This window comes from Triticum dicoccoides, chromosome 5A, assembly GCF_002162155.2.
Source record: "Triticum dicoccoides isolate Atlit2015 ecotype Zavitan chromosome 5A, WEW_v2.0, whole genome shotgun sequence".
Lineage (NCBI taxonomy): Eukaryota > Viridiplantae > Streptophyta > Magnoliopsida > Poales > Poaceae > Triticum > Triticum dicoccoides.
The window spans coordinates 194,334,392-194,359,777 of record NC_041388.1 but is presented as its reverse complement, the minus strand read 5'-3'; the positions used below and the strand labels follow the sequence as shown (position 1 = coordinate 194,359,777).

At 47.6% G+C, this 25,386-nt stretch overlaps 1 long non-coding RNA gene across 1 annotated transcript; it reads right to left on the bottom strand.

The window, feature by feature from the left end:
- Nucleotides 1-4,401: 4,401 nt before the first annotated feature.
- On the bottom strand, nucleotides 4,402-5,604 carry LOC119297132. Its single transcript, XR_005145541.1, has 3 exons — nucleotides 5,366-5,604; nucleotides 5,041-5,289; nucleotides 4,402-4,462 (listed from the first exon to the last, which is right to left on the bottom strand). It is a non-coding gene; the product is annotated as an uncharacterized LOC119297132 (long non-coding RNA).
- Between the last annotated feature and the right edge of the window lie 19,782 nt (nucleotides 5,605-25,386).

The following is a 25,386-nucleotide window of genomic DNA, read 5'->3' as shown; positions in this document are numbered from 1 at the left end:
GGCGGGCCAGAGATGCATATATCTCACCAAGATGGATCGTAAAACGGACCAAGAATAATCCACCTTGGTCGTAAAACCTCTCTCTTGTTGTTGGTAAAAGTGATGGCTGTCCATGTGACCCCGGAGATGGGCTAACTCACCAATAATTACGCAAGTAGCTAGTGTCGGAGTCAAAACCGGCGGATCTCGGGTAGGGGGTCCCGAACTGTGCGTCTAAGGCGGATGGTAACAGGAGCCGGGGGACACAATGTTTACCCAGGTCCGGGCCCTCTCGATGGAGGTAATACCCTACTTCCTGCTTGATTGATCTTGATGATATGAGTATTACAAGGTTGATCTACCACGAGATCGTAGAGGCTAAACCCTAGAAGCTAGCCTATGATTATGATTGTTGTTGTCCTACGGACTAAACCCTCTGGTTTATATAGACACCAGAGGGGGCTAGGGTTACACAGAGTCGGTTACAAGGGAGAAGATCTACATATCCGAATTGCCAAGCTTGCCTTCCACGCAAAGGAGAGTCCCACCCGGACACGGGACGCAGTCTTCAATCTTGTATCTTCATAATCCAACAGTCCGGCTGAAGGATATAATCTGGCTGTCCGAGGACCCCCTAATCCAGGACTCCCTCAGTAGCCCCTGAACCAGGCTTCAATGACAATGAGTCCGGCGCACAGATTGTCTTAGGCATTGCAAGGCGGGTTCTTATCCAAATTCCAAATACCTGACGAGTAGTGTTCGACTTCCCATGAATGTTGCACTCCTTGGCTTCTGTGCCTAATAATGGTTATCCTCCACGTGTTGAGCGAATGCGAGAAGTCGGGGCCTTTTTACACTTGCCACCCTAACCATGTGAGTAAATCATCTATTTAAAGAGACGGGGATCCTAAGATCCAGATCACACCATCCTCCCATAGCGAGTATGCATCGGAGCGCGCCCGGAAAAAGTATGTCCCATCATGGCCGGCCATCGCAGCTCCTCCTCTTGCTCCCGTAGCCCTAAGCCAAGCGATTGGAAGAAGTGTTCCATCCCCCACAGCCAATTAGTAGAGTTATAGACACAGGGGTTTCTCTCTCCAGCGTATATGGGCCCCATTCGAGCCGGACTTACCACTAACAACGGTGGGGAGCAAGCGGAGAGCTTTCCCAACCCATCCATGGGGGAGCGGGTATGCCTTGTCCCTTAATTATTGAGGGGGCTTGGATTTCCAATCCATCCATTCCTCCGCAGGCTCCTGGAGTTCTACGGCCTCTAGCTGCATAACTTTACTCCCGCCTCCATATTACACATCGCTGGCTACGTTGCCCTTTGCGAGCTGTTTTTGGGCTGCGAAGCTCATTTCAAGCTATGGAAGAGGCTATTCTGCCTCGTACCCCGTACATAGGAGGGGTCAATATATCAAGTGGGCGGAGCCGAGATATGGCGCATTGCTGGGACCGGATACCTGCCGGTACTCCGAAGAAGACATCTGAAGACTGGCCTTCGGAGTGGTTTTATATGGAGGACGTCCCTCTTCCGGACCCTATTCAGATGGGCCTTCCCGAGTTCAATAACGCCCCTTGAAAGAAACGCTGCAGCTGGCGCCCTCAGAGCCCCCAGGAGGAAGATAACAGAGAGGTCCTTTACCTGATGGGCCGGATAAGAATGCTGGCCAAATCAGGATTGACAATAATCGAGGTTATGCCACTATGTATAGTGCGGAGGGTGCAACCACTTCAATATCGGGGACAACCCATGTGGCACTTTAATGGAGAAGACGATGCCACCCGCTGCGGTCGTAAGGGACCGGACTCCGTCGCTACTCTAGCGAAAATACTGTCCGATTTATATAAAGGAGAGGAAGAGGAGTTCATCCGCATTAAGCCACGGGATGGATTCTCCATGTACAACCCCCCAAACTGGGTGAGCTGCTACTTTCTACTCCAGACCTTCCCGCATTCTTCGTCATAAGTATTTACCTTGCTATTTCATAGCAGGAACTTCCAAAAGTTGTGAGGGAGACCCATAGCCCGTCTCCACAACTAGAGGACCCTGACCGGGCCCTCGACCCCGTACTCGAAGAAGATCCGGACACATTTGTGGAGCTCATCGACAGGACGCTCTATCAGTTAAGCTGTGACGGTGCCTTGGAGGCCATCATAGCTGATTATCCTAGACTGCTCCCTGCATCGCATGTAAGTAAAACCAGAGTCCCAACTTCTGAGAAGGATCCCTATTTTTCGCACTTCACCTACCGCACACATATGGTGTCCTACAGGGAAGGCCCTCGGGATGCCATGCCGAACCCGCAGTGACTCACCAACTAGGGGCACCAAAGCCAGGTAGGCTTAAAAGGAAGGCGGTTAGGACTGAGACGCCATCGCAGAGGTATGAAAAAGAACCCCGCTCCATGGTTGTCGTCTTTTAAAATATAATAATGTCCATGGTTCCTGGCAGGAAAAACGCTCGCCGGACCATATCCCGAGAGCCTGCTGGCCAAGCCTCCACCAGCCGGGCTCCAGAGCTGGACTTAGAGGCAGATGCTAACGTGGGGCCAACACCGGATGTTCGTCCTACAGAGGATGCGGATAGGTTGTCTGCTACGAATTTTGAAGTGGAGAGTGCCATGAATCACAGGCATCGCCGGGCCGTACTCTGCGACGTTTGTTTCTCTCAAGAGGCGTTTGATGCCTTCAACTCAGGAGACACGTACATCCGAGCTGCTCAAAATGGTCTTGCCCGAGCCATGGACCAGTATGTGAAGGATATACAGGTAAGAAAATCTAATAATTATGTATATCAGTAGCCCCTGAGACTTAAAACAGTTGGCACAACTAATTTAAGGATCATTGTTTGCGTAGGCTCTTATGGAGAAGAATACCCAGTTGTCTCAACAGCTGGAGGAGTGCAAAGCCTAGCTACGGGCCGCAGTTGCCGCAATGAAGGAGTCCGAGAAGGCCCCATCTGATAACACTTGTTTCTATCTAAAAGAATGACATGTACCAGTTAGTATTCGACATGCACGCAAATCTAACAATAGATTCTGCAGATGATCCCGGAGTGAATCCGGAGGTCGTGCGAGGGGATGAGCAACATGCTCAACGACAGCTAAAGGCTAGCGAGCGCGTGCTTACGCAGGTTAGGCGGGAGGAAAACGATCTCCAAGATGCCAATACCCGGCTGGGCGTTGAACTGAAATATGTTCGGGCCCAACTTGCTGACTCCGTAAAGGAGAATAAGAGGCTTCGACGTGGCATTTTTAGTAAGTGCTTGAACGAACTTTTATAGAGTTCGGCGAAGAAACCGGCTAACAGAGTTATATCTGTAGGTATGCTGACAGGTCGTACCGCAGAGGAGATGCCCGGGTCTGCGGGTGATCTTCTGCCAGAGCTGTCACAACTGCACGAACAAGTTCGGCAGGTGATGCAAGGCATTGCCCAAGCCTTGTGGCCATCCGCCTCCCTGCCAGGAGGCATGTGGGAGCTTGTAGAGATGTAATGACCCAAATCTGATAAGATTCGATGTCTCTGTGCTCACTGTGCTAGTCCCTGGATCGACTCGCTAGCACACACAGTACATATGAATATCAAATAACAAGTGCATCATTTACTACAACGTATGATCCAGAATTCATAAAGTATTACAAACTGAGTAGCACATAGCTAACTTTATTCAATAATATCAACGGAAAGGTAGCATAATAAACGAGAGTCCATCAATGCTCACTAGAGAACATGTCGAGTGAAGGCTCGCGACCCTACTGTGTCTCACTGATCATCTGAAAATCCTGCAACATGATAAGTTGCAGCCACAAAGGGTCAATACATTGAATGTATTGGCAAATCACACAAAATGATATAGCAAACCTACATCCACAAAGCAATGTATGACAAACAAAACACACAAGATAGTTTGGAGAAGAATGTCTTCACCTACCTCCACTACCTGAACTCACAACCGTCTCTAGTTTACTCGCCCAAGATAACCCAAAGATTCTAAATAAACATGACAAGAACTTCAGAAGTATGTCTCAAGTGCGCTCTGTCAGTGGCGCATTCTCTAGGAACAATAGAGCGCTCTGCCAAGGACGCATTCACCTGATTTATGTTACGAAAACTATACCTCGCCTCAAGTGCGCTCTGTCAATGGCGCATTCTCTAGGGGCAATAGAGCACTCTGCTAGTGACGCATTCACCTGGTTAATAATCCCGAGCCTACAGCTATAAACACTCACCACTTTCATGGATCACTCGAGACATGCCCACGTCTACCATAGCAAGTTGATCACACCATCACAGAACACAATCAATACCAAACATGACAACACGGGGTACACATATCAGGCCAACACATATATCATAGCATAAAACCACACATGCATAGCAGAATATAAGATGAGCATAATCAAAAAGTGCAACTTGCCTTGAACGTTGTTGAAGTACTCTAACGCTCAATTCTGATCCGCTTCACACTCCGGGCAATCTATACGATTAAGGAAGGCACCGATAAATAAACCGTACTCCCATAACACCACAATAAAGTAAACAGCAACAAATTCAAATAAAACTTAAATAACAGAACTTATCAGTAGGTATATATCATCTACATGCTGGCATGATCACAATGCAAAAAGAATCAACTGAATTGGATTAATGGTTTAAAAGATATGGCCTCCGGAAGTTTGAATTCAAATTTAAACAACTTCATATTTGAATAGTTCAACAATGTGAAATTTTGGTTCTGCGGTATTTTCCTGGTCTCTACGAGTACACAGGAAAAAGAATCGATGAATTTGGAGTTCCGGATGTCAAGATAAACCTGAATGAAAATTTGATATGGAATCTGCAAAGAAAAATTATGCCATAATAGCGTTCTGGGAAGAACTGCCGCGGCTGCCGTGGACGTGCCACGTGTCGCATGATGATTGGCTGGAGGTTGTTTGCTGCTGTGGCTAACCGACGAACGTCCACTAAATAGTGCATACCGGTTTATAGAAGAAAAAAACAACACTGATCTAATCCAGACCGTCGGAGGGAGATCGGACGGATGGGATGACTCACCGGAGAGGAACAGAGTATGCCGGCCGGAATTGAACGAGACGGCGGCGGCGCGGCTCGGATTTGAAGCTGGCGTCGCTGGAGAGGCCTCCCGAGCTCGGGGAGAACAGGACGAGGCGAGGAGGGACACGTCGAACTCCAAAACGTCCTCCGGGACGACTGGGCCTTCTGCTAACGTAGGTGAGGTTCGGCTGGAGCGGCGACGGCGGTGTTCGTTGGGGCGGAGGTCGAAGCACTCGGGTGGGTGCTTCCCTGCGAGAACTAATAGGTGAGGGAGAGAGACGAGACCATGGGTAAGAGAATAGGGGCAGAAGGAGAAGCTAGGAACCTTCTGTGGCGATGAAATCGAGTGGCGGAGGTGCTCCTGCGGTGGCGGACTCCGGCGAGATCTGGGCGAGGTGAAACGGGCACGGGAGAGAGGGATTTTGCCAAAAATCGGCAGAGGAGAGTAAGGGGACTATTTATATGGAGTCAAGACTGGTCGAGGGACAGTAGATCGATCGGAAACGACGGGGATTTGGATCGGGAGGAGTCTCCAGGAAGAACACGGGCAGAGGAGAGAGATGACAAGCGGGCCATCCCTATCAGCGGGAGAGAGAGAAGAAAAGAAAAACAAAACGTGAAGTGTGGGGTGGGATGCGGCTGTGCGGGAAATGGGCTGGCCTGCCTGCTGGGCTGCGCGCGCGGGCGAGGAAAAGGAGCTGGGCTGCAGCTGTGCTGCACGACGGCACTGTACACGCGTGTGCGGTTTCTCTTTTTTTAAACCTCTGCTACAGAAGTAATAATATAGCTAAACAAATCTAAAACAAAACAAAATAAAATTACTAGAACACATAGTAAGACATTAATGCTACTTTACAAAATAGTGAACATTTTTAAAACACAAATACACTAGAAAGAATATTTTGCAATACACGCATGTAAAGAGTATGATAACAACTATAAAATAATTTTGAGTTACTACAACGCCAAAAATAATTTAGGTGGACACCAGAATATACTCTTAGCATTTTCTAATAGGGGAGAAGTCATATTATGTCCACTCCAAATATATTGCCTTGAGTTGAAAAACACTTTGAATATTCAGAAAATTAAAATAAGCATAGAAATCATGATGAAAAGAATGATCCTATTAACATTCCAAATTTTAAAAATTTGGGATGTTACAAGAGATGCTCAAGGGAGCGCGGCGGCGCTTCCGATTATGGAAGATATCAGCCTGCCGACAAGGTGCAAGGGAAGCCTGAGCCATGGTGAAGACGCGATATACCAAGGCTGACCCGAACCACATGGCCGAGGTCGGACCTGTGGGGTCTGATGGGAAAGAGATCCCCGTCAGTTTGGTGTATGACCAGGTGAAATTAGCCGCAAAGTATTCCCAACAGGATTGTAGGCTAGACAACCTGTTGGATGGTATAGAAGAAGAATTTAGTCAGTCTAAGTGACTGTGTACTTCAAGTGACATATATTGTCCCTAGCTGGATTGTAAATCATTTGCCATGGCTGATCTTTTCGCTTCAGCCTCCGGACCCAACAGTCCAGAGTGTATCTGAATACTTGCTCAGTTAGGTAAAAACCAGGGTACGCGTGGAAACCAGGCATAGGGGTCATAAGTGCTTGAACAGACAAGTACCCAACTAGCTATGTTATATTACATGGATAGTAAGAAACATCTTCCAGGAAGAATAGTTCCGTTAAGGGTTCCTTTCCCTGGGTACGCATGCATTAATGTGCATGCCCGAACTGCGAGAAGAGACGCAGGATATAAACATATGGGGGCATGCATTACAATAAATAAAAGTCATCTTTTGTTTACCGACCGAATATTCCCTTAAGAATGCTAGCTTTCGGCTTCACCTAGTCTGAGGTACACATCCGGCTGACCCGGCAGTAACAATCGCAGAGGTGCTCCCCTTAGGCCCTAGCCAAATTAACGGGAACATAGGGCATAAACACAAGAGCTAGGCAACCTAGCTTGGTCAAAACTTAAGTCATATCAATGCATATAATGGCGAAGAAAAGGTACATGTGGAAAAGTAACACATGTGCGGGGGGCATAGAGCCCGGAACATAGTTATATTAAGCTTCTGTATAAGAAGCCCCCAGGTATAATGAGCACGCCTAGCGTGTCAAGATTGTGTAGTCAAGACACATTTTAACCTTTTAAGGCCGTGAAGAAAAGGGGAAAAAAGAAAGAAAAGACATATAACGGATATATAAAAAATTGACGGAAGTAAGGAGATGAACACAGAGTCCGACACTAGGCGTAGAACCTTCGGAGTCTGGCTGCGTTCCACGGGTTTGGCTCGAGTCGATTGTCCGATGCATCCCACAGACGGTACGCTCCACCGGTCAGAACTTTGTCAATAACGAAGGGACCTTCCCATTTGGGCTTGAGCTTGTCCTTTTTCTTCTGCGGTAGGCGTAGAACGAGTTCGCCAACATTATAAGTTTTGGCCCGTACTTCTCTGCTTTGATACCGCCGAGCCTGTTGCTGATAGAATGCGGAGCTGGCTTTTGCCACGTCACGCTCCTCCTCTAGGGCGTCCAAACTGTCCTGCCGATCAAGATTGGCTTCTTTCTCTTCATACATGCGCACTCGAGGTGAGTCATGAATGATGTCGCAGGGCAGTATCGCCTCTGCGCCGTACACCATAAAGAATGATGTGTATCCGGTATTGCGCTTCGGCGTGGTCCGCAGCCCCCATAGTACGGAGTCAAGCTCCTCCACCCAGTGCGTATCTGATTCCTTCAAGGATCGCACTAATCTGGGTTTAATGACGCTCATGATAAGACCATTTGCTCGCTTGACTTGACCATTAGTTTGCGGGTGATAGACAGAGGCATAATCGATCTTAATGCCCATGTTGTTGCACCAAGTTTTTACATCGTCGGCTGTAATGTTCGAGCCGTTATCGGTGATGATGCTGTGGGGGATGCCGTAACGGTGTACAACCCCGGATATGAAGTCTATCACTGGTCCGGACTCAGCCGTTTTAACTGGTTTGGCTTATGTCCATTTGGTGAATTTATCCACCATGACCAATAGGTATTTTTTCTTATGGCTTCCCTCTTTAAGGGGTCCGACCATGTCAAGTCCCCATACCGCAAAGGGCCAAGTAATGAGGATTGTTTGGAGAGCGGTAGGTGGCATATGGCTTTGGTTTGCAAAAAGCTGGCAACCGACGCAACGTTCAAAGAGGTCCTGTGCGTCTGCTCGGGCCATCGGCCAGTAAAAACCTGTACGGAAGGCCTTGCTTACAAGGGCCCGAGCTGCGGCGTGGTGGCCGCCAAGTCCAGCATGAATTTCTGCCAAAAGTTGCCGTCCTTCCTCTTCGGAGATGCACCTTTGAAGTACTCCGGTAGCACTTTTCTTATAAAGCTCTCCCTCATGGACCTTATAGGATTTAGACCGCCGCACAATGCAACGTGCCTCGTTTGGGTCATCAGGGAGTTCTTTCCTAGTTAGGTAAGCCAAGAAGGGTTCTGTCCACGGGGCGATGACAACCATAATCATGTGGGGCGAAGATGTTATTTCGGTGGTAGAGCCTCCGATTACGTCGGAGTGTTCGGGGTCTGGTGTTGTGGCCGGATCCGGACTGTTTATGCCGGTCTCCCCTTCCCACACCACGGATGGATTAAACAGCCTTTCCAAGAAGATATTAGGTGGGACAGGGTCACGCTTAGCGCCGATGCGGGTGAGGATATTCACCGCTTGATTGCTTTCTCGGACCACATGGTGGAATTCGAGGCCCTCGAACCGAGCTGACATTTTGAGGACGACGTTGCGGTAAGCTGCCATTTTTGGGTCCTTGGCATCGAAGTCCCCATTTATTTGAGATATTGCAAGGTTCGAATCCCCCCGCACCTCTAGGCGTTTAATGCCCATGGAGACTGCCATCCGGAGACCATGCAACAGGGCCTCATATTCTGCTGCATTGTTGGAGTCTGTGTATTATATTTGGAGTACGTATTGGACTGAATCTTCGGTGGGGGATGTCAGGACGACACCTGCGCCCAAACCAGCGAGCATTTTAGAGCGGTGAAAGTGCATGCTCCAATTGGAGTACGCGCCGTACTCTTTAGGGAGTTTGGCTTCCGTCCATTCGGCGACGAAATCAGCCAGTACTTGTGACTTAATGGCTCGCCGTGGTTTATATGTTATGTCGAACGGGAGGAGCTCGATAGACCATTTCGTAATCCGGCCCATGGCATCACAGTTATTTATTATGTCGTTGAGTGGTACTTCAGAGGCCACCGTAATTGAACACTCTTGAAAGTAGTGTCATAGTTTCCGGGATGCCATGAAGACCGCGTATGCTATCTTTTGACAATGTGGGTACCGTGATTTGCATGGAGTGAGGACGGTGGATACGTAGTATACCGGCTTTTGAAGTGGGAACTTATGCCCGTCCGTCTCTCATTCGACGACGAGCACTACGCTTACAACTTGGTGTGTTGCCGCTATATATAACAGCATTGGTTCGCTGACATTTGGCGCGGCCAGGATTGGGTTGGCAGCCAATACAACCTTTATTTCTTCCAATCCGATCGTGGCCGCATCCGTCCACTCGAAGTGTTCGGTGCGTCGAAGAAGGCGATAGAGAGGTAGTGACTTTTCTCCTAATCGGGAGATAAAGCGGCTTAAGGAGCCACGCATCTAGTTAACTTCTGGATTTGCTTGAGGTCTGTTGGGATAGGCAATTGTGACAAAGCTCAGATTTTAGCCGGATTTGCTTCAATTCCTCTATTGGAGACGATGAAGCCCAAGAGCTTTCCGGCGAGCACGCCGAAAACGCATTTTTCTGGATTGAGCTTGATGTCATATGTTCGAAGATTGTCGAATGTGAGCCTCAAGTTGTCTATTAAGGATTTTACGTGTCTTGTTTTAATGACCACATCGTCTACGTATGCCTCCACTGTTTTGCCAATTTGTGTTTCCAGGCATGTCTGAATCATGCGTTGATAGGTTGCATCAGTGTTTTTGAGCCCGAAAGTTATGGTGTTAAAACAGAAGGGGTTGTATGGAGTATCGGGCTCCGCCATCTTAATTTGATGGTATCTGGAGTATGCGTTGAGGAAGCATAATGAGTTGTGTCCTATAGTAGCGTCGATAATTTGATCGATGCGGGGGAGGGGGAAGGGATCCTTGGGGCAAGCCTTGTTATGGTCCTTGAAATCGACACATAGGCGCCAGGATTTGTCCTTCTTTGGTACGATCACCAGGTTTGCTAGCCAGTCCGGATGTTTTATTTCTCTAATGAATCCGGCCTCGAGTAACTTGGCTAGCTCTTCTCCCATGGCTTGTCGCTTAGGCTCAGAGAAACGTCGAAGAGTCTGCTTGACCGGCTTGAACCCCTTTGGAATGTTAAGGCTATGCTCGGCCAGCCTGGATGGGATTCCTGGCATGTCTGAAGGATGCTAGGCGAAGATGTTCCAATTCTCACGCAAGAACTCCCGCAGTGCGGCGTCTGTTGTGGGATTCAGTTGTGCCCCGATGGATGCTGTTTTTGTAGGGTCCGTTGGGTGGACCTGGAATTTGACTATTTCGTCCGCTGGTTTAAAAGAGGTGGACTTGAGTCTTTTGTCGAGTATCATGTCGTCCCTGTTCACCGTGGAGCGCAGCGCAGTTAGTTCTTCGGCCGCAAGGGCTTCGGATAACGCCTTGAGGGCTAGTGTGGCGGTTTTATTTTTGGCACGGAGTGCTATGTCCGGATCACTAGCCAGACTGATAATTCCATTGGGCACGGGCATTTTGAGCTTCATGTACCCGTAATGGGGTATAGCTTAGAAGATCGTGAATGCCTCCCGCCCTAAAATGGCGTGGTATCCGCTACTGAACGGGGCCACTTGGAATGTGATTTCTTTGGACCTATAATTCTCCGGCGTGCCGAATACCACATCTAGTGTGATTTTTCCCGCACATCGTGCCTCCCGACTAGGGATGATTCCTCTGAAGGTCGTGCTGCTTTGCTCAATGCGGCTCTTGTCTATTTCCATTTTGCTAAGAGTTTCCTCGTATATGAGGTTTAATCCGCTGCCACCGTCCATGAGCACTTTATTAAGCCGAAAGTCGTCCACAATTGGACTAAGGACCAAAGCGGCTGGTGCTCGGGCTATCTAGAATTGAGGTTTGTCACTGGCATTGAAGGTTATGGCCGTGTCATTCCATGGATTTATTGCTGCAACATGGCAGACTTCGGCAAGGCTGCAGAGTGTTTGCTTGCGCCTATTATTTGAGGCGAAGGTCTCGAAGACTGTCAATACTGTATTGTTATTTTCCGCGGGATGGTACTCTGTTATATTATTGATGAGGATATCCTAGCCGCTCTTGGCCACCTGCCGGAGTATCCAACATGCTCTAAGGCTATGTGTTGGCATGGTATCCGCTGTACTGTGAATTTTGCATGGCCCATTGAGCCATCCCTCCAATATAGTTCTACGCCATGTAGTGGGCTTTTGTTTCTTTGTAATTGGATCGGGTGATTTACGAGAGTACACCCTTTTAGTTCGGACAGGGGGTTTAGTGAGAGCTGCAGGGTCCCAAAATTTGGTTTGGGTTTTCCAGGCGCTTTCCATCGCACAGTACTTCCGTACTAAGGCCGCTAAGTCAGCAAAGTGTGTTATGTCACGGCGACTTATGGCGTTGAGGGTTCCCTTGTCCATGCAACTTTTGCAAAGGAATGAAATTGCGTCTTTGTAATGCCCTCGATGCGGCTATATCTCCCACGTGTCGAAGCACGACTTAGAGGCATAACCGCATTGAAAGCAATGTCACAAGTGAGGTAATCTTCACAACAACCCATGTAATGAATAAGAAAGGAGGTACATAGTTGGCTTACAATCGCCACTTCACACAATACATGAATAAAGCATTACATCAACCAGATACAATCAAGGTCCGTCTATGGAACCAAAATAAAAGAAGACTACCCCAAATGCTACAGATCCCCGATCGTCCCAACTGGGCTCCACTACTGATCAAAAGGAAACGAAACATCACAACGAACAAGATCTTCAGCGAGCTCCTCCTTGAGCACGGTTGCATCACCTACACGATATCATCGGCACCTGCAACTGGTTTTGGAAGTAATCTATGAGTCACAGGGACTCAGCAGTCTCACACCCTCGCGATCAAGATTATTTAAGCTTATAGGTAGGGTAAAAGGTATGAGGTGGAGCTGCAGCAAGCGACTAGCATGTATGGTGACTAACATACGTAAAAGAGAGCGAGAAGAGGAGGCAAAGCACGTTCGAGAATCTATGATCAAAAAGTGATCCTAGACTACTTACGTCCAAGCATAACTCCAACACCGTGTTCACTTCCCGGACTCCGCTGGAAAGAGACCATCACGGCTACACACGCGGTTGATGCATTTTAATTAAGATAAGTTTCAGGTTTTCTACAACCGGACATTAACAAATTCCCATCTGCCCATAACTGTGGGCACGGCTTTCGAAAGTTAAAATCCCTGCAGGGGTGTCCCAACTTAGCCCATCACAAGCTCTCACGGTCAACGAAGGATATTCCTTCTCCCAGGAAGACCCGATCAGGCTCAGAATCCCGGTTACAAGACATTTCGAAAATGGTAAAACAAGACAGTCAAAGCCACCCAGATGTCCCGACAAATCCCGATAGGAGCTGCACATATCTTGTTTTCAGGGCACACCGGATGAGCCAGACGTCGGGTAGGCCAGCCCAGAGATGCCCCTGGTAGCTCCGGACATCGCTTAGTTTGGACCAATACTTAGAGAAGCACTGGCCTAGGGGGTTTAATAAAGATGACCCTTGAGCCGGCCGACTCAAGGAAAAGAAAAGGCTAGGTGGAAAATGGTAAAACCAATGTTGGGCCTTGCTGGAGGAGTATTATTCGAGGCGAACTGTCAAGGGGTTCCCATTATAACCCAACCGTGTAAGGAACGCAAAATCAAGGAACATAACACCGGTATGACGGAAACTAGGGCGGCAAGAGTGGAACAAAACACCAGGCATAAGGCCGAGCCTTCCACCCTTTACCAACTATATAGATGCATTAATTAAATAAGAGATATTGTGATATCCCAACAAATATCCATGTTCCAACATGGAACAAACTCCAATCTTCACCTACAACTAGCAATGCTATAAGAGGGGCTGAGCAAAGCGGTAACATAGCCAAACAACGGTTTGCTAGGACAAGGTGGGTTAGAGGCTTGACATGGCAATATGGGAGGCATGATAAGCAAGTGGCAGGTATAGCAGCATAGGCATAGCAAAAGAGCGAGCAACTAGCAAGCAAAGATATAAGTGATTTCGAGGGTATGGTCATCTTGCGTGAGATCCCGCAAGGAAGAAGAATGAGTCCATGAAGAAGACAAACGGACGTAGTCGAACGGATCCTCACAAACGCGATGTTATCGGAACTAACCCGAAGAAGCAACACCGAAAAGAAGCAAACAACATAATAAACAACCATCACATAACCATGGCATGATGCACAATCAAGTATGATGCATGTCCGGTTTAAATATGCATGGCATGGCAAAGTGCACAAACAAAACTACAAATTAAGTGGAGCTCAATATGCAGCGAGTTGCATATTGACGGACACCACAATAATTATTTAGTTCACTCTTGTTTATGTACCCAACAATATGAAATGTTGATTAGCATGGCATGGGGTGAAGCATAAAAGAAACTATCTAACTAAGCAATTTAAATGGGGCCGGATATAACAAACAACAAATTCGGTAAATCCCCATATGCATTAGCAATTTAAATGCAAACAACAATTTAAACATTTTAATTGTTGTTATCATGATGCGGATGACATGGACAAGTTTATGCAATTTTTATTAAAGTTGACAAGAGCAATATGAAGCATTTGTCACCGTGGTGGAAAGGAAAAGGGGTGCCACGGCAGCGATAACAAAACAGTGCCACGACAATGTTCTGGTTCCGGCAACTCATTGAGACGTCGGTGCAAAAGAAAGTGTGACGGGAGCGTGCAAAAGATGGTGGGGTGCTCTCGGATTCTGGGTGTCCCACGAGTTGGCAATAAGGAAACGAGTGACAATTTGGACACGGTGCAAACTCGAGCATCTCAAACATCGCAAGCATTCGTTCACGGACGTCGTCTCGAGGTTATACCTTCTAAGCGTGCAAGAGGGACAGTTCCCGTTCGGTGCAAAGTAGAGGAAGTAGACATTCTCGCGACGGTGGTAGTGGAAGTAGGGGTACATGACGACGGTAGAGGTTCTCGTGATCTTGGCGGCGGTAGTCGTTCACGTTCTTAGTTGCACAATTTTCCGTAGATGTTCAGGATCACGACGAGGGACTTGACGTCCACGGAGGCTTCGAGGGTCGACGGTAGTTGTTCTCGTATCATCGCGGAAGTAGTCGTACTCAGCGATAGTGGTACTTGGCGTTTCGTTCGATACTCGTTTGAGAATCCAAGGTCTTCGGCGCTATGATAGTCAAACTTGATGAAAAACGGGTCTCCTCGGGGACTTGATGCATCCGAATTCTCTGGGTTTGTAGTAGTACATGACGGGGGTGGTGCTTATCGATGCGGGTATTGGCGACGGTAGTTGTACACGGGTCGTAGACGTTCTCGGGTCATGGGTAGAGGTACTTGGTGCATCATCGTGTGTAGTCGTACTCGATGTCCTCGGGGCAACGACTATAGTCGTGGTACTTGGTGTCTCACCGTGTAGTTGTACACGGAGTCGAACAAAGGCCTTGACGATTCACCGGGTATGATGCAACAGAAACGCACAGGCCTCCCCTGTACTTGGCGCAATCCGAGACGATCTCAACGATCCAGCAAGGCGACATGGTACAGGGCAGTCTTCGTCTTGGCAGGGAAGCTGTCCAAGCGAGTAGCAGGAAGGCAGTATAGGGCATGGTGCGGGGCTGTGGGCCAAGGTGGTACTTGCCAGTCTCGGTCACGGCATTCCTGGCAGCGGTGCGGGAAGCCGGCGGTGGCTTGAGGCGCTGGTGAAGGAGCCGGAACAGAGGCGCGGTGCGGGAGCTTGAGGACGCGGGGCAGCGACGGTGGAGGTACTGGAGGTCGCCGACATCGAGAGCTTAGATGAGCTAGTCCGGTGGCCTTGCACGCGGCGGGCTCGGGTGCTCGAGGAGACAAGGCGACTGGTGCTGGGGCTCCGGCGAGCTCCGACCTGAACGAAGGAGACGAGCGGCGCGGTGGTGAATGGAGGAGCGCCAGGACGACGACGGCACCATGGAGATGAAACAGGAGGAAAGAAGAGGGGCGCGTCGGGGCTCTTCCGAGGAAGGCTTGCGGTGGCCTTGGCGAGATCAAGACGGTGGAGGGGCTTACGTGCCTGCACGCGTGGGGACGATTTGGGGAGCGAGAGGGAGAGATCGAGAGGAGATGGGATCGGGCATGGTGCGCTTCTCTCCTGGCGGCGCGTGGTGCGAGGAAGAGATCGAGAGGGAGAGGTTACGGCCGGGCCTAGTGTTAGGTTAAGTGGGGAGGCTGGGCCTTAGAGGCTGGCCCAGTGGGAAGGGCGCCAGTTGGGCCTTGGCCAACTGGTGCGGCTACTGGGCTCCCTCTCCTTTCCAAAATCTTCCCTTTCTTAACTTATTGTTTATATAAATAAACAACCAACAAAGGGGAAAATCCAGGGGTTTTTGGTTAGGAATATGAGATATATAAAAATATATCTGGAACCTTGGATTTATGTAGGGTTTGAATAAATTTCTCTCGCATTTTTAGAAGGTAGAAAAATAATTAGGGTTTGAATTATTCTCAAACTTCAATCATTTTTGAACCTGACCAAAACAACTTCGAATGGGATGAAATCTAGCAGAGAGGGTGTAGGAAAAAGGCAAGATTTATAGGGAAAAGATGAACATTAATGGAGGAGGAATAAGGTCTCTTGCAAAGACATGAAAGAAGAAGGAAGTGAGAGGGATGATGCATGGGTATGGCTTGAGAGAGAGCCGATAAGGAAAAAATATGAAGTTAAGTCGGATACAAGAAGAGTTGAAGAGTAATGCAATTGTGTGATGGGTGATTCCAAGTTAATGGGATGTTTAGTATAGCTCCTAATATCGGGAGGATATGTTATAAAGAGAATCACCATGTGAATTCCCTCGGTTTAAATGGATCGAAGATCCATACGGTTTATTTAGTTGAGATGCAAAAGACTTATGACATGATGACATGATGCAATGCACATGATGCAAAGATGAATGCAAAAAACCAACAACTCGCATGATGAAAACCCGGAAACCCTGGAAGGCATCTGAAGCTCCGGTCTTGGGGCGTTACAGTCTTCCTCGCGACAGTCCTTGACCTTGCTCATTACAAGGAGGAATCTGGCTCAATAGTGATGTACTGTCTCTTGGGGCTCTTGTCTAATGTGGGAAAGATCACTTCAGTCTGGGTGGGTGGGTAGATTTAGGTCCAAGCCCTGAACCGATCTGAGACCCAGGGGCAAAGGAGTTTCTGAGCTTGGCAGTTCGGACTCCGGGATGTTGCCCAATAGTTCTGGCCCGCTGTCTGATTCTAGGTTCAAAGCTTGGGCCATGTCCTCCCGTGGACGGGTATCCGGCTCAGAGAGCTCGGGAATCCGGACATAGTTTGTCCTCAAAATAGAGGAAGAATTGCTACATTTCTCCTCCACCACCGCTATCTGATGGGTGAACGACAGAGAGTTAATATCCCTTTGGTTGGGTTTAAGCCCGATCCGATCATAGTCCATTGCGACTCCCAGGGCGGCGATGCGATCCACGAGCTCGTTCAGAGAAGAGAGCTCTATTGGATCCATCTGCTCGGCGAATCCCGAGCCGGTGTGGAGGCTGTTTTTGATGTCCCGAGAAGTCATCATCGGCGCGACGGCTGAACGGGCGGTCATGACGAAGCCGCCTAGTCGGAGAGTTTGGCCTACAGCCAGGGCTCCCCCCGAGGTAATGTTGTCCTTGACAACAAGACGAGCCATCAAGCCTTATCGTGGCGGTACAGTGGAACTCTCAATGAAAGCACCAATGTCGGTGTCAAAACCGGCGGATCTCATGTAGGGGGTCCCGAACTGTGCGTCTAAGGCGGATGGTAACAGGAGGCGGGGGACACAATGTTTACCCAGGTTCGGGCCCTCTCGGTGGAGGTAATACCCTACTTCCTGCTTGATTGATCTTGATGATATGAGTATTACAAGAGTTGATCTACCACGAGATCGTAGAGGCTAAACCCTAGAAGCTAGCCTATGATTATGATTGTTGTTGTCCTACGGACTAAACCCTCCAGTTTATATAGACACCAGAGGGGGCTAGGGTTACACAGAGTTGGTTACAAGGGAGGAGATCTACATATCCGAATTGCCAAGCTTGCCTTCCACGCAAAGGAGAGTCCCACCCAAACACGGGACGAAGTCTTCAATCTTGTATCTTCATAATCCAACAGTCCAGCCGAAGGATATAATCCGGCTATCCGAGGACCCCCTAATCCAGGACTCCCTCAGCTAGTCCCCGAAGACAACCACTGCATGCGTGTGGCCCAAACATATGTATGTATAGGTGTGTTTTTGAGTAAAAATGGAACAACTTTGATGTGGCACCGTGATTTCATACTTGAAATCCCAGAATGAGTGAGGGTTAGGTTGACGATGCATATGTATGTTACACCACACTTCAAGCCAACGACGGGGATTCATGCATGCATACGTGCATAGTATATGCAAACTTAATTAGGTCTGAATCTCACCATGACCTATACTACGATAACACGAACCAAATGAAGAATCCGCCATGGTAACCTATCTTGTTGTTGGTCAGGTGATCATGGATGTCCACGCGGGCCCGCGAATATATAGGCTTGTCGCTGATAACCACGTGAGGGAGTGTACCGTTCAAAGGCCACCACTACATGCATATGTATGGAGGTGATGCATGCATCCATGTTTGAATACACAACATTGATGTGGCGCGTGTGTCAAAAACCGTACACTAGTTCCCCACACAGAGCGAGATCGGTTCATGATGTGTCATTGTACTAGCCACTTCGACTCGATGGGAGGGATTCATGCGTACACATGCATGTGTGTGTGCTCAAGCTGTATCATGCATCTCATCCCAGAGCAAAAATAATAATCCCCTCCTAAGTCAAATTAACCTCTCTTGTTGTCAGGAAAAAAGTAGTGATGGACCAAGCGGGCCCACAAATGGAAAGCATCGATATCACTAATAACCGCTTAAGTGGGTGTGAGAGGACAACCACCACCACTTTGCATGTGGGCCAAACATATATATGTTTAATACCCAAAATGCACAACTTTGATGTGCCACATGCCTCAAAAACCGTAAACCATGCACCCCCATAGAGCGAGGTTCATATCAAGCATACTACATATGATGGTCCCCTTCCCCCTCTTGACCGCATACTATATGCTCCTGCAATAATATATGTACAACCCAAAAGAATCATCATCGATGGTGAAATTAATTAGCATCTCCCGATGTAGGTCAAAGTGATGCATGCATGCATCGACGATGGCCTCGTGGGCCCATAGATGGAAGCGTCACACGTGAGTGTCCTAGCTAGGATATGCATGTGGCCCAAAAAGGTGTTGTGTGATGTTTGAATAACCAATTTCACAACTTTGATGTGGCACGTGCCTCGGAAACCAAAAAGTCCCGACACTGAGTGAGGTGTACTTGTTCACGGACGTGTACGTATAGTATATATGCTAGTCCCCTCCCACCTCTTCGGAGCGTACTATATACCACCATAACACAAACAAAAAAGATTCTACCTTGCTGGTCAAATTAACCTCACTGCTGGCTGTTCATCAAAGTGATGGAAGACAACCTCGTGGGCCCACAGAAAGCGTCACACGCGAGTATCGAGTGTCGTGTAGGACAACCATCGACTGCATGTGGCCAAAACATTTATGTATGACAGGGTTGTGTAATGTTTTAAATAACAATTTCACGACTCTGATGTGGCATCAGCCTGCCTAACAAAACTGCCAACCCACACGGTGGCTCACAACTCGTAGTGTACTGCGAGCCACCCGCCACCCCCAGACGCACACACCCACACACACATGGCAAATCTACCGCAACTACGATGCATGTTAAATTAATTATCCCACGGTGAACATACATGTTACCAAAGGAGGGATGTTTTAATTTCAAAAAAATCATAGAGATCATTAAGACGTTTTAGTACATTGATTGATTGATTTTATACAGGTATAATGTGCAAAAATCAAACTTGAGCTACATGCACACGTGACAGTGAACCTAAATGGATTGCAAAAACACATGTGTCTCACTGGGTGCATGTTTACTTCATGTGCAACAAATTTCAAACATTGAGAATCTTGATTTTTAAATTCTAGTACATCCAAAACTTATTTGAAGTTCATGAAACTTATCATGTTGTCATATGGACACCAATACAAAGTGGCATTGTACTTTTTTGTCAAATTTGAGACCAGTTTTGATGTAATCTTTATCTAATTATAGACATGAGATTATTAATAATTGGGACCAATATCCCAAACAGATTATTTATTCGAACCATGAGCGTTAGACCAACAATGGATACGTGCCATGCTTCGGTTAAGTAATAAAGCGGCAACATTAATCATCCAAATAGAAAAACAATATACGTGCCGCCGTGTGACCCGTGTGCCATGCGAGCAGGCGTGAGTTGACGGGACGCGTCCGCCGTGCAGGTAGACGGGGAGGCGTGCGTGCAGGTTTGTGAATTGACGGAGACATGCTCGCTGCGCAGTGTCATCGGGAGGCGTGCGAGTAGCTGTGTGAAACTTTGGTAGGCATGCCAGCAGTCCGGTGTGCAGGCTCACCGGGAGGCGAGCCATCAGTTTGACTTCCGCCTGCCTCTCTCCCACAACTCCATATTAATGGTGCCCCCGAGCGGCCGCACCCCCATCCTTGCTACGCACACACAATCCTCTCTCTCCGCTTGCATCCTCGATGCCGCTCTCAGTCCTCAAAGCCGTCAGTGTATGAGGATGCCGTCGAAGCACCCCATCAGAGGGAGTGGCGATGCCGGGGCTGCTAAAGCACCAGAGCACGGTGTGGAGATGGAGAGAAAGGTTGCCTTCACCTCCAGTGAGTTATCGCTGCACCCTGACGTCATCAACGGCGTCGAGCTTCCACAGCCGGAGGCGGAGTTCCACACCGACTCCGATGACCACTCCGGCGACCACTCCGGTGACGACTCCGATGACGACGGACAGCTGGTTAGTCATCTATACCCATTTATGTGTCAAATAGATCATAGGGTTTCTCCGGTTACTCCTACCTCCCCCTTTTTGGAATAGAAATCCTACAGTTATGTTCTCCCAATCCATGAAATCTGAGTAAGTTTCATTAGATCCGTGCAGTGTATTAATTGTTTGAATGGTACAAGTGATAAGTGATTAGTTGTTTCATCTGTGCAAATGATTTCTGCTAGTAATCGGACTAGGTTTAGTGTTCATGCTAATAATTCCTAGCCAGGGCTTGAAATTTGATTTTCAATGACCTACATATGTTTGTGCCATTATTTTCTTCAAGATTGGTCTGTACATAGACGACTGTGCTTAAAAATCAAACCATAATCTTTGGACATGTATAAATAAATAGCCATAAATTCCTAATTCGACTTCACGGCATGTAATCATTGATTTGATGCCAATTTTTTTACTATTTGTATAGGTGCTGTCTGACAATGTGAACAACGAGGATGAAGATGTCCAGAGGAGGTACAATAGGCAAATCCTGAGGGAGCTTTATGCGGGAATGCATAACAGGCGTACTAGGACCTGGAACGGCGGCTATGGATGCCCATCTTGCAACCAGAAGCTTCATTACGCGTATCTAAGTGTTCTGGCGCATGCAAGAGGACGGGCCATTGGCTCCTTCAAGCAGCAGAAGTATTCTTGCAGGGTGGCGAATGACGCGTACACCGAGTACCTGGAGAAGCGCCAGGATCGTGCCAGCCTGTGAGATGAGATGTGGGATGGATCGAACTATATATGTACGCTTGAGTATGCTTAATGTGGTTGAACTATGTACCACTTATGGTTGAACTATGCTTATGCTTATGCACGTGTATGCTTGTTATCTATGTCTGAGTATGTTAAATATTTCGCCAAATTTTGTTAAAAATTACAATGGGGACAAATAAACCAGGACAGAGGTAGTACGTCAATCACACACGGTTTCCAAAATTGGAACCGTGTGAAATTACTTTCATTTTGTCTGTTGCGTCAATCACACACGGTTCGCTCTAGCAAACCGTCGCCCCCAAAATTCTTTGTGGGACAGAAAAACCTCACCACCCAATTCAGAAAAGAAAAAGAAAAACCCTCACCATCCCCACGTTACAAAAACCCTCACCCCACCCGCCACCCCCTCGGCCCATCCGGTACGTTCCCCATTCACACCTACACAAGCTCCTCCGCGTCTATGCCATGGCACCGCCTATCGCAGTGGTAAACACTTAGCTCGACGCCTGCCGCCGTCGGCAGCCTGCCGGCAAAGCCCACCACATTTCGCCACTTCCGCTTGCCGCCACCTATCACCATCGACTTTCTCGATGCTGCTCGCGGTCAACCCAGCTCCGCTCGGTTGGGGAATCTGCCATACTGAGGGTTCTTTCTCATGGACGACAAGGTAACTAATTTAACGAGATATTATCTCATATCTTATCCTAGTTCATCTGCCTCCTTTAATCACCCGGTGGAAATCGCCGTGAATTCATTTTTATTCGAGCTGATTTGAGGGTTTTCTTTCATTCATATAATGTACAGTGCGCCGACACTTCAGGACTTTGCGACTTCTGCCAGAGATTCCATCTCACCGCCAGATAACTTGAGGACGCGCACAGTATGTTCAATCTCACCCTAAATCGGTTGGCATGGCCTACTTTCCTGAACATATTCTAAATATTGCCACAGTTGGATAAAATGTGCCACATGCACCATATACGTAAAAGGGTATTTTCCCCCTCTTCTTTCTATATTAGGCAAATTAATGATGTATTGTTCTTTCGATTACTCTCATATTTCCATGACATCATGCTTACCATATCTGTTTAATTATAGATTTTTTGTCTTTCGATTTCAACTGCTTACAGTTCTTTCAATTAGGGCCCATATTTGCATGTTACCATATTTTCTTTAACAATCCTACCATTTTCTGCAGAACATCCCTTGCTATGCAAAATATTATGTAGTGCACAATTTTCCCTTTACATAGATGAAGGCTCCACGGATGTCATACTGCACACAAACCATGGATTTACAATCATTGCTACTGTAAGACTTGATGAACATGGTGGCTCCTATTTTGGCACTGGCTTTTGGAATGAAATTGCAAAGTTTTATGTAGTGAAAGCTGGCAATAAAATTGCACTGCACATAAAAGGGCCTGGTCATGAGATATATGCTAACTTCCCCGACAAAATCATGCATCCAGACTTTGTTCGAAGTAAGTTTTCTTTTCAACTATCTGCATGTTGACTTATCCAGCAATGTCAAATGAGTTGTGTAGTATTTAAGCAACCAATTGTTATTCCCTTTTCTTACTATATTCCTACCTAATAACTTCTAGCTACCAATACACTTTTCTATTGCCATGTTTTAACTAAATATTCCCTGTACTCCCATTTCTATCAGAAAGCGCCGCTGACAAGGAGACTCCGAAGGTGGAAAACGGGGCTGCCAACAAGCAGAGGCGGGGCGAGCTAGAACTGCAAGCGACTCTAGAAGGCGTAGACTTCATCAGCAGCCTCCCCGATGATATGTTGAGAGTCATCATCTCCCTCCTCCCAATCAAATATGGGGCGTGGACAACCGTCCTTTCCCGGCGGTGGCGCCCCCTATGGAACTCCAGCCCTCTCGACCTCATTGACACCCACGAGCTCTGCCATGGCTATCGCAAAAGCTTGGATGCGTTCTCCAAGATCCTCGGCAGTCACCTTGGCCCAACAAAACGCCTTAGAATGGGCAAGTTCTGTTCCAATGGCAAGGACGGAGCCAAGCTTGACGACTGGTTCCGATCCCCTGCCCTAGATCAGCTCGAGACGCTCACTTTTGATGATGGGCATATGCGGTCGTGCCAACGTCCACACTCCGCCTCGTGCCCACGCTGCTCGTCGCCAAGTTCAGGAACTGCCACTCCCCCCTTAATGACGCGCCCACTCTTATTCTACCATGACTGAAGCACCTCGAGCTCGTCGTCGTCTGCCTCTCAAACAGTGACATGGAGCGCCTGCTTCGTGGCTGTACTGCACTCGAGTACCTTCATCTTCAGGCGATCAATGGGTTGAGTACCTTCCACATCACCTCCATGACTCTCCGGACTATTTATGTGTGTTGCTGGTGCGGCAGGAAGACATCACAAGATGTGTACCACGGTATGGTCATTGCGGATGCACCTGCACTTGAGAGATTACTTGTAGTTGATCAAGAAGGTCCAACAAGAATCAATGTCATTTCTACGCCGAAATTGACAGTGGCGGGCTACTCGTCTCACAAATACTCTGAACTTGTTATTGGATCCACACCTGTTTAGGTACAACAGCCGCCTTCTACCTCTCCTTCTACAAATTAACATTATTTCTAATTTTGAACATGTTTGTTCATATGTCATTCAGAAAATGATTCCGACAAGCTTGACCCCGAAACTGCGCACAGTGAAGGTCTTGGCACTAGAATCTATCGGCCCCAACCTGGAGCAAGTTGTCAGTTTCCTGAGATGCTTTCCATGCCTGGAGAAGCTATATACCGAGGTGATGTTCCTTTCCTGTTAAATGTTAACCATAAGGGAGTTCAATTTTTCTTAGGGAACTTCTCATCCACTCCAACCTCTTGTGAAGAAGGCTAAATTTTTCTAGAATGTAATCAAATGCCCATGTTAATCATGTTAGATCGAAGATGGCATGTTAGTGCATTTTACAAATCCTACAAACCAAATAGGATTGTAGTAATGTTCAAAACTGCATGTAGGCACTAACACGTTTTCTTCTTTTGCAGATAAGATTATGCCCAATGGTGGATAATGTGATACAATATAACAATCACGTCGAATGCCTAGATCTGCATCTCTCAGAAATTACTTTGAACTCCTACCGAGGGACCTTACCGGAGATTATATTCACCAGGTTCTTTGTTCTCAGAGCAAGGGTGATGAAGGAAATGAGGTTTTCCCTACATTTATTTTGCAAAAATGATTGGTTTGTTGATCAGCGCCGCGGCTGCGGCAGAATGGAGTAGGCTCCAAAAATGCTGAATTTCATTTTGGAACTTCAGATGACAGAGTAATCGGAAGCCATCGTGTCAACCCTGTACATGACTTCTCAGTGGCTGACCCCTTTGCAAAAATTGTGAGGTTTCGAAACCAGACTTAGAAGCGGTGATATTAGTTTGAACCTCTCTGATATCCATGTTCAGCGGATTAGCGCGAGCGTTTGCAGCTGATGAGCTGAATTTAATTTCTAATATCAGTTTGAACCTTGTAATCTTCGAATTTGAGCCATATAACTCTAGAATTTGAACCTTGTAACATTTTGAGCTTTTGTGGTACAATCGTTGAAATGGCATCGTATCAGACTTGTATATTGCTAACACTATTTTGACCTTAATATGCAATGGTCTTAGATTTTATTAACCATTCTCAAATCAGTTTACCTTGTCGATCTAACAGCACATGATCTATATAGCTAACTCGACTTTGATCTTCGACATTATTGCACACAGTTGATTTCTTCCACCGTGTGCACTGTAGAGCGCAGAATTACTTATCGCACTCGAGTGTCCATCATCACCCTTCTGTGTAACTTTGACCTCATCACCTACGGGTAAACTTATGATCGAAGTCATTCCACACACTTTGTTTTTACAAAGCTTTTTGCCAATAAACGCCCACGATTTGTCCCTCTTCTAGCCGACGGGTGGCCAAACAAGCCGGGCGGGAAGCTTGCGCGATAGTGGGGGAACAGGCTCACTGATGATACATTTGGCGCCTCTTCGAGCCCACGCATGCGGGGCGGTGTTGTCAAGCGTGCATTGGAATCCTCCGCTATGAATGTCGTGACAAGACATGCCGATTACAGGCCGTTCGGCCCCCATTTATTATAGCGGCCATTTAACCATTGTGTCTCTTCAACCTTTCAATCGTGCCCCACCATTGCAAGAAGCACACCCACCACGAGAAATTCTTAGAGGGTATCCTACACGGCTCCAATGGCACTCCAAGCGGCTGCCGACGACGAGCAGCAGTTCACCATGCGTGCCGTGGTGGACACCCACAGAAGGTTCATGGACCTCTCGGTGGTGTACACCAACGACTTGGTCTGGGTGGAGCACTCCATCCACATCATGGAG